Source organism: Megalops cyprinoides, chromosome 18, assembly GCF_013368585.1.
Source record: "Megalops cyprinoides isolate fMegCyp1 chromosome 18, fMegCyp1.pri, whole genome shotgun sequence".
In the NCBI taxonomy this organism is placed as follows: Eukaryota; Metazoa; Chordata; class Actinopteri; order Elopiformes; family Megalopidae; genus Megalops; species Megalops cyprinoides.
The window spans coordinates 19263706-19272426 of record NC_050600.1 but is presented as its reverse complement, the minus strand read 5'-3'; the positions used below and the strand labels follow the sequence as shown (position 1 = coordinate 19272426).

At 56.3% G+C, this 8721-nt stretch overlaps 1 pseudogene; it reads left to right on the top strand.

The window, feature by feature from the left end:
• Nucleotides 1-2094: 2094 nt before the first annotated feature.
• LOC118793731 lies at nucleotides 2095-2210 on the top strand (annotated as a pseudogene).
• Nucleotides 2211-8721: the final 6511 nt, after the last annotated feature.

The following is an 8721-nucleotide window of genomic DNA, read 5'->3' as shown; positions in this document are numbered from 1 at the left end:
CGAGGGTTTATCATTTTCACATACTGTAGCACCGCCCCAGGTGCCTTTAAATGGATATGAAGGCTTCCTCGGTGCAGAACACGGAAATCATTTCTGGATTTCGTCTGTGCTTTGCTGTGTCCTGGGGATTCTCTCCCGCTCTGAGCTGTGGATGGGCAGGTGAGATCCTCAGATGACACCTGCGCTCTTAGCCCCGGTTTCCATGGCAACGGCGCCTCGCTCGGGCGGCTGTGATTTCCTCATTCGCCGCCCGTGTTGCCGCGCTTGGCTGGTTCCTCAGGGCTCCCTGCCCGGGCCAGTTTCTATTCCCCAAGCTCCCCGCAAACAAATCCTTACCTGTCTGACCTGCTGCGCCTTCACCTGGCGTCACTCGAAGCCAATTCCATCAAAGCCTCCACTTTGTAATGGGTGCTCGCCCTATGAGCATACAGCTGTGTAATTTACAAACGAATGCTGAATGAAGTGACGTGGTCTCTGCGTGACCCTGCATGTTAGCGGCGGAAATCCAGGACACCGTTATATTGCATGCTGAGAGTCAGAAATGACAGACTTTAGTGGAAGAGAAGGGAAAATGCTTAAGCGGTGATCTGGAGATCTCTGTCTCACAACAATCTCAGCTTGTGACTGCGACGTCCCGCATCTCCACCTCTGAAGTAGAGGGTGTTGGGCAGGCCGTGTCCTTTCTGAGGACAGTCGTCGGCGTGCCGTTTGAGGGAGCGCTTGAGGTTGTGTGAAAGGCGCTTGTTTGAACGCGGCGCTCTCCCGCGGCTCCGTGGCCGAGGTGCGTCCGTTGCGCGTCCGAGCCCGAGAGAGAGAGCGCTCGGCGGGAGTGAATGGAGCACGACGAGGAGGCGAATAAACACCGGGACTCCCGCCAGTTAAATTAATCTGCCGTCCTCCGTCCCTGACTTCATTCCGAGTGTGCCGAGCTGTGTAATTGCCCGAACGTGCCAAGTCACCCTTTGAGGGATTAGCTGGCTCCGTTGTCGGCTTCTGTCAGATGTATTCCTTTGAAATTTCCCTTCCCCCCCCACCCCCCCTACACCCCCTACACCCCCCCACCCCCTCCGAAACTCGCTCCTGTTCTGAAACCACACTCCATTTCAAGCCTCAGCACACTTACAGATTGATAGAGGGGAGAAATCCGCCGAGCTTTGAGATGGTGATTCGGTTAACGTAGCCCTCAGACGGCTGTTTGTTTGTAGTAGACGGGTCCGTATTAAACATACGAACGCGACTCGGATCAACAAAGGGGGCTTGGAAATGGGACGTGAATTTAAAAAAAAAAAAACAAGGGGGTGTAATTGAGCGTGTGGTGAACGGAGACCCCTTCCCGAAGAACGCCGTCCTACGCAGCGCGGGACGAGGGGGGACAGGACGCAGAGGACGGGGCCTCGTTGGGGTTGGTTGTCCCTGGGGAAGGGGGGGGGGGGGGCGTGCTGGTGGCATTGTGGGAATGCGGGAATACAGGAAGCTGGCCCTGGCAGGGGAGAGCGCCGCGTCGGTGACGCGAGAGCTCGATTAGCCCGGAGCGGGCCCCCCGTGTCCTGTCCTGTCCGCGGGGTGCCTTGTTGACCGGAGCCCTGCCTTAGCTTGCCTCCGAACCGGGGGGGGAAAAAGGCAATTTCCCCTCTCTCACACAGGGGAATAAATAGCAACGTTCTGCTGGGAATATCCTTCCACGGGCGACTTCAAAGCCATTCCTGTTTTTCACTGCACTAAGTAGCCATTCATGGAAGCCCCGTGAATGCATTGAACAGAATGATCTAATAAAGCTCGTACTGTGAATAGGTTTATGTACATCCTCCTTAAGGCTGATTCAATAGCACGTAATGGCCACTGCTCCACTTACAGCCAATATTGGCAATATTGTACGAGACAACGGTGCTCTTGTGTCGCAGCTATGCAGTCAGGGGTGTGTGTAACGACTCCTGTCTGTATGAAGAGGGGAGAGGTCTCTCTATGAGTTGCAACTGCACAGGTTACACTTCAGCTTGAACTGCAGTTTGTTAGTTTTTTTTCCACCCTTGAGTCTGTTGCAGGACAGTAGAATGTCCCTGAGCAAGCTGTGGTTCATTTCGCCCCTAACCCGCTGCTTACAGCCATACCACCCTGAACACACCCGATCTCACCCGACCTCGGAAGCTAAGCAGGGTCAGGCCTGGTTAGTACGTGGATGAGAGACTGCCTGGGAATACCAGGTGTAAGGTTATTTGTACAAATGGGTAGTATGTAAAATTATAACCTGTGTAAGTCGCTCTGGATAAGAGCATCTGCTAAAAGACAGTTACGTAGCATGCATTTGAGCATAGTCATAACTACCTATGGGGAGAGAGTGTATAGCTGGTGACATTGCTGCCTTGATCCTGACGTGTGTGTGTGTGTGTGTGTGTGTGTGTGTGTGTGTGCGCGTGTGCGCTTGGCTGCCACATCCTTGCTCCTGGAGCTGCACACCTGTCCGCTCTGCTGTAAGTGGGCTCTTCCTCATCCCCTTACCTTACAAGCTGAGAGACTTACAGGACTTACCAAGCCTGAGCCTCATGTGGTGTCCGCACCAGCTCCCAGCTGCAGAGCAGACCCCTGCTGTTTCCCCGCAGCTGTGAGAGAGAGAGAGGGTGCTGTGTGGCGTCCGCAGCAGTGCCCGACTGTAAAGCAGACCCCTGCTGTTTCCCCGCAGCTGTGAGAGAGAGAGAGGGTGCTGTGTGGCGTCCGCAGCAGTGCCCGACTGTAAAGCAGACCCCTGCCGTTCCCCTGCAGCTGTGAGAGAGAGAGAGGGTGCTGTGTGGCGTCCGCAGCAGTGCCCGACTGTAAAGCAGACCCCTGCCGTTCCCCTGCAGCTGTGAGAGAGAGAGGGTGCTGTGTGGCGTCCGCGCCAGTGCCCGACTGTAAAGCAGACCCCTGCCGTTCCCCCGCAGCTGTGAGAGAGAGAGAGGGTGCTGTGTGGCGTCCGCAGCAGTGCCCGACTGTAAAGCAGACCCCTGCCGTTCCCCTGCAGCTGTGAGAGAGAGGGTGCTGTGTGGCGTCCGCAGCAGTGCCCGACTGTAAAGCAGACCCCTGCCGTTCCCCTGCAGCTGTGAGAGAGAGGGTGCTGTGTGGCGTCCGCAGCAGTGCCCGACTGTAAAGCAGACCCCTGCCGTTCCCCTGCAGCTGTGAGAGAGAGGGTGCTGTGTGGCGTCCGCAGCAGTGCCCGACTGTAAAGCAGACCCCTGCCGTTCCCCCGCAGCTGTGAGAGAGAGAGGGTGCTGTGTGGCGTCCGCAGCAGTGCCCGACTGTAAAGCAGACCCCTGCCGTTCCCCCGCAGCTGTGAGAGAGAGAGGGTGCTGTGTGGCGTCCGCACCAGTGCCCGACTGTAAAGCAGACCCCTGCCGTTCCCCCGCAGCTGTGAGAGAGAGAGGGTGCTGTGTGCATACCACACGGTGGAATTCAGAGGATCGGCACCTCCATTCACCTGGGAAGGTCACGTGTGATTAATGATAGTGTTTATAAATGGGATCGCCCTCCCCATCCTCCCTGTATCTGTGAGCGTTTGCAGATGGAGACAGTGGCATTCGGGGGGTTGTGGGGGGAGAGCACAGGCTGCGGGCTGCGTTGATGCTGATGTGACCCCCCCGCGCAGCCCGTTGCGTCGTCGGTCAGCTGCCTCACGGCACGCGCCGCAGGTGACGGCGAATAGCTTGGCAGGAGAGCTGCGGTGTCTACGCTGGGGTCTCCTGCGGGAGGAACAGAGTCAGGTAGGAGGAATAAACCAGAATGCGGGGTACTGCATCATTTCCCAGGATCCTCTCCTCTTGGTGGGGGCAGAGCCTCATGGTGAAGGGCATTTAAGTGTTTAAAAGCCAGTTACTTTGCCCCCCCCCCCCCCTTTCTGTGCTTTCTCTGTGGTGTAGTGTGTCACTGCTCATCAAATGTGTCAACCCTTTGTGTGTCAGGCAAGGTCTTTTCCCTCTTTTCCCCTGGAGAGGAGTATTCGCGCAGACTTGCAAGCAATTAGCTGGCTTTCGCTGAATGCTGGAGGGTTTTCATTTAGGGAAGTTTGTAGCTGGCATGAAGGCTGTCCCTTTATGGTTCATAATTTCCTTGCATTTCTACAGTAGTTTACGGTCAACGTATTCTAGAATTTTACTCAAACGTAGCGGTTCAACGATCAAGATCAGTTAAGAAAGCTTAGAAAATAACGCAAATAAATGCTTCTGTGTCCGTGCTTCATGTCATCTGACCAGCAGCAAGTAATGGCCTGTCATTTCATCTGACCTTGTTAGTCCCTCACTGTGCTTTATCAGTGACATGAGCCACACTGCTCAGCCAGACAGAAAATGGCGAATTCCAGCCTCTCTGGCCCTGATGAGCACACACTGTGGGCTAAGGGTGTCAGGTCAGTGCCTCAAAGCTGGGCTGTACAGCAGCCAGATGAATGGGGGAGGTTTAAAAGTGGGGGTGCGAGTATTTCAGAGGTTCTGACGGGGCGAAACGGTGGATGGGTTTTCTGGCTCTGGAGTGACCCTGGTGGCAGGAGTCAGTCTGTGAGGGGGAGGCCTGGTCCTGGAGAGAATACGAGCCCGAAGGAGAGGGAGGCCCACTCGGTGCGGCTCCTGTCGGGTACCGCGAACTCTAGACAGGGCAGTCAAGGTTAGCGTTTCCCTCTGCCTCGCTCACTGGTGCTTCCCGCCCCCTCGCCCCCTTCCCCTTCCCTCATAGGGTGTGCCAGGTGTGCCAGGTGTACGGGGGGGGGGGGGGGGTGTAAAAGCTGCTCTTTCGTTCTTTTGTTAGGATGCGGAATGGAAATCCAGGTAACCGCTGTCATGACACCGACTGTTACGAAAATAATTCGGTGCCGCTTCCGTTGGCGTTGACGAGCCGGAGGGCCTGGAGACACCGTGCGGTGCGGTCAGTGGCCCAGCTGTCAGTCACAGGGGGGAACGTCAAAAAACGAAGCGAGAGCGTCCGAAATGCAGTGAGCGAGCTGCAGGGGAGCGGAGGAAGCGTTTCGTGTCCTCTCCCTGGAATGTGTAACATCCCACTCTCAGCCCCTCCCCTCCGTGGCGGTAGGTATATTTTTACCAGTAACTTGAGCTGAAGCGGAGCCCTAGCTCAGAGCCGTTAGCGACGCTGCCCTCAGTGCTGTGGAGGGTGTTTTTACGCACCCACGCCCTTGAGTTTTCCCCACATCGGGTGTGAGCTGCGCTGAATGTGAGAAGAAACGGCATCTCCCACCCCCCCCCCCCTCCCCTCCCCAGAGACCCAGCAGACATCCAGCACAGAGGCAGACCCTAGCGGCTCCCTCGGGCCCGGGCGTCGAACAGCAATTCCACCACGTTCCAAAAAAGCACTGACCTCGGAGAGACCGCTGTGCTTCTGCTCAAAGATCAGGGTCCCGCTCCGGTCAAGGGTACGAGATCAATCTGTCGCCGGGGCTGGGCAGAGTGGCCCAAAGTGTCCCCTTGTGGGATGTTTACCAGCGGAGAGTCAGCGCTAGTTTATTAGACTGTCAGCGGTGTTTGTATAGGCTACCTAAGCATTACTCTGTACTCCGGATGTTTGTCAGGTAGCTCTGTACAACACGGTGCGTGTTATGCAACGTTGTTTGAAGGCCTCCCTTGCGAGGTCGCGATGTGTTGCAGACGCGGGTGCAGACGGCTCTCGAAGGCGGGTTGAAATGTCGGTCACAGGAGAGTCGCGTGGCAGAAGAAGTCATTAGCTACAAGCCCTCCGTGCTGATCGATAAAAACGCTGAAGTTGCCGGAGAGAGAACGGGCAGCGGTTGCTATGGAGGCGTCAGTGGGTTTTATGGCCAGAAAAAGTATTCAGTTTAGGACAGGCACAAACCGGTTTGGAACCGGATTAGTCATGAGTAACATTTAAATAACAGCAATTCAGCCTGCACGGTGCTGAAACTTCGGTAAGATATATCCCTGATTCTTTACTACAGGTGTAAGACTATTGCAGTCTGTGGTGACTGTTAATAAGCTACCCTGTGGAAGAGGACAGATACGTGGTTGAAAGTCCTTTAAAAAAATGTGGTAGAACTTGTAGCAGGCGCACCTGGGTTGTAGGGTTTGGTTACCTGTAAGATACGGGTTAGTGGCAGTTAGAGAGAGCGCAGCATAAGGCTAATAAAAGTCCTTTTTAAGAGCATTGCTCCCGTGGCTTCTCCGCTTGTGCCACTTCCCGCCACATCTGGAAGTGTTAACACGCCGCGTTGAAAGTGCTGCGTACTTCGACACTGGAGCAGAAAGCATATTAAAGCTCTCTGCGTGCCGCTGCGTTTGACACACTGGTGCCAGAAAGCCCCGGAGCTTATTTGGAAGCGGGACGGTGAGATTTCTCTTGGCAGTCGCCGGCCGTGTAGCGGTTTATCGCCTTAGCCTCGGGGCACTGTCACCCCGTCGCTGCGCCCTCTCGGTCCGAGTGTGGAGAGGGCGGGTGCGCTTTAACCTTTCGGCCTGGCCGCCGGGCTGACAAAAGCCTTAGTGCGGGGGGCAGGCCAGGAGGCGCAACCAAGCGGCCCTGTGTTTGAGTGATTTTTGAGGACCCAGAGTAGTGTGTGTGTGTGTGTGTGTGTGTGTGTGTGTGTGTGTGTTTGAGGTCCCTGAATAATGCGTGTGTGTGTTTTCAGGACCCATCCTAGAGCTTGTGTGCAGATATGTGTATGTGGGCGCTTGTGTGTGTTTTTGTGAAGAACTCTTCTGTGAATGCGTGTTTTGTAAGAAACTGAAGCCAGCTTCAACTCTCTAATAACGTTGGCCACTTGAGGGGGTGAAGCCACAGGACAATTTGGATTAAACTGGACTAATACCTGCTTGAAGTAGTGGAGAATATTAGAGTGAATTAAGTCTTTAATTATGTTGTGCTGAATATGAACCGGATTTCCTTGGATTTACTCGCGGGCAACATTTAAACAACACGGCACTCGGGTGCGTACAGCGGTGAAACTTTGGTGGGATATATCCCTGGTGCTTTACTACAGGTGTCAGAGTATTGCAGCCTGTGTGTGAGTGTTAATAGGCTCTCCTGTGGAAGAGCGCAGGTATGCGGGTGAATGTAAGCAGTGCCAGATTAAAGCCGCCTGCTCGGTATCCTCTATCAATCAGGCGTGAGCGCAGCAAGGACACGGGACAAGGTAACACCTGCCTAATCGGGGGCTGCTTGCGTCCGCCGGCCCATCTGCTCCTGCCTGGCCCACAGCTGCCGCCGGGATGAGCAGCAAAGCGCCTGGCTGGGCGAAGCCGTGCGTCCATCTGGGGGGGGGGGGGTGGGTAGCATTAGCGCGGGGATCCGGCTGTCGCAGCGGCGCGGGGTCTTCACACGTCGCCGGGATGTGGCGTGCACGGCGTGCGTGCCGCTTGCCTGTTAACACGCGGGAGGAGTGCCACCTGCACATTGTCAACCCCAATGCTGCAGTTAGCGTCTTATCCTCTCACACACTCCAGACGTGTGGTCCACTCGCATTACGCACGTACACACGCGCACACACGCGCGCGCACACACACACACGCTCACCCCCGGCTTACCGGTACCTCACATTCCCCCTCTCTCTCTCTCTCCCGGCAGTCGCACGCAGGGTCTGCTTTGTAAGGGGGTCTTTAGCATTTTCGTCCCTCGTAGTATGATTTTCCCGCTGTCCTGCTGGAGGTGCAGGAGCAAGTCCACGTGCCGCAGGGAAACGCTCGGAAGCCCTTCCCGTAACCTGCTGTACGCTCGCGCGGCGCATTTCAAACAGCGAGCCCGTAAAAACTGCCCCATAAGGGGACGGTGAAAACTGTGGGAGCGCAGAAGGTCTTTCCGTCCCCTCGGTGCCTTGTGTCCGCTCGGAGGAGAGTGCTGTGACTGTAGACACGGCGCGAGCTGCTGCGGCTGCTCTGTTCCTCCGGTCATAACTGCCAGTTCCGTCTCTTTCACTGCGCATCAGTGGGCCTTTTCTGCTCGCTTGCGCGGTCTCCCCTCTGTTTCATCGGCGGCCAGAGCCTACCGCGGATTCCCCTCAGGCGCGCCTCATGCGCTCCCCATGCGGGCCCGATTGGGGGGGGGGGGGGGCTTGAGTGGGTGAGGGGGGGCAGCGCCCGGCCTGTTCCTGGAAAGCATTGTGGGTAATGAGCCCGGTGCCTGTGCCAGAGGCAGGAGCCAGGTTAATAGCGGTCGGCCGTGTTGGGGAACAGTTGGCGTCGGCAGCAGCGAGGTGGGGGGTGGGGGGGGGAGCTCTGAGCTGAGCGGAGCGCCTTAAGCAGCGTCCTCCGCTCCGGTACGTCGCTTTAGCGCGGCGCGACCGAGGCCGAAATACGGCTTCTGTAATACCCCAAGTGTCTGCGCTTTACGGTAAATTCCCCCCCCAGCCTTTTAACTGAGCGGCTCAGCTCGCATTTAATAATTACTGCAGACTTCTTGTGAAAGGCATAACCGAAACCGACTTCGCCCTTGCGACTGCGGCGGGAGCCCAGGAGAGCGCGTGGCAGACACAGAAAACATCCTGTTTTGGGTATGGTTTTCAGAAATCCACTTCCCCCCCCGCTAAGAACACTTCCCACAGCGTCTCCTTTTTCCCCGTTCAGGGGAAACCAAGAACAAAGAACTTTTTACTGCTGACTGCAAAGGTCAGCTCGCAGTGACTGCGTTTCGAGTGACCTCATAACTCCGAGACAAAGCAGCGGGCGCCCGCGTCTGGCCGCCCTGGGACCGCACCGCGCCCGTGCCAGCGCCCGCGGCGAAAAACAACGTCTGATCGGTCTA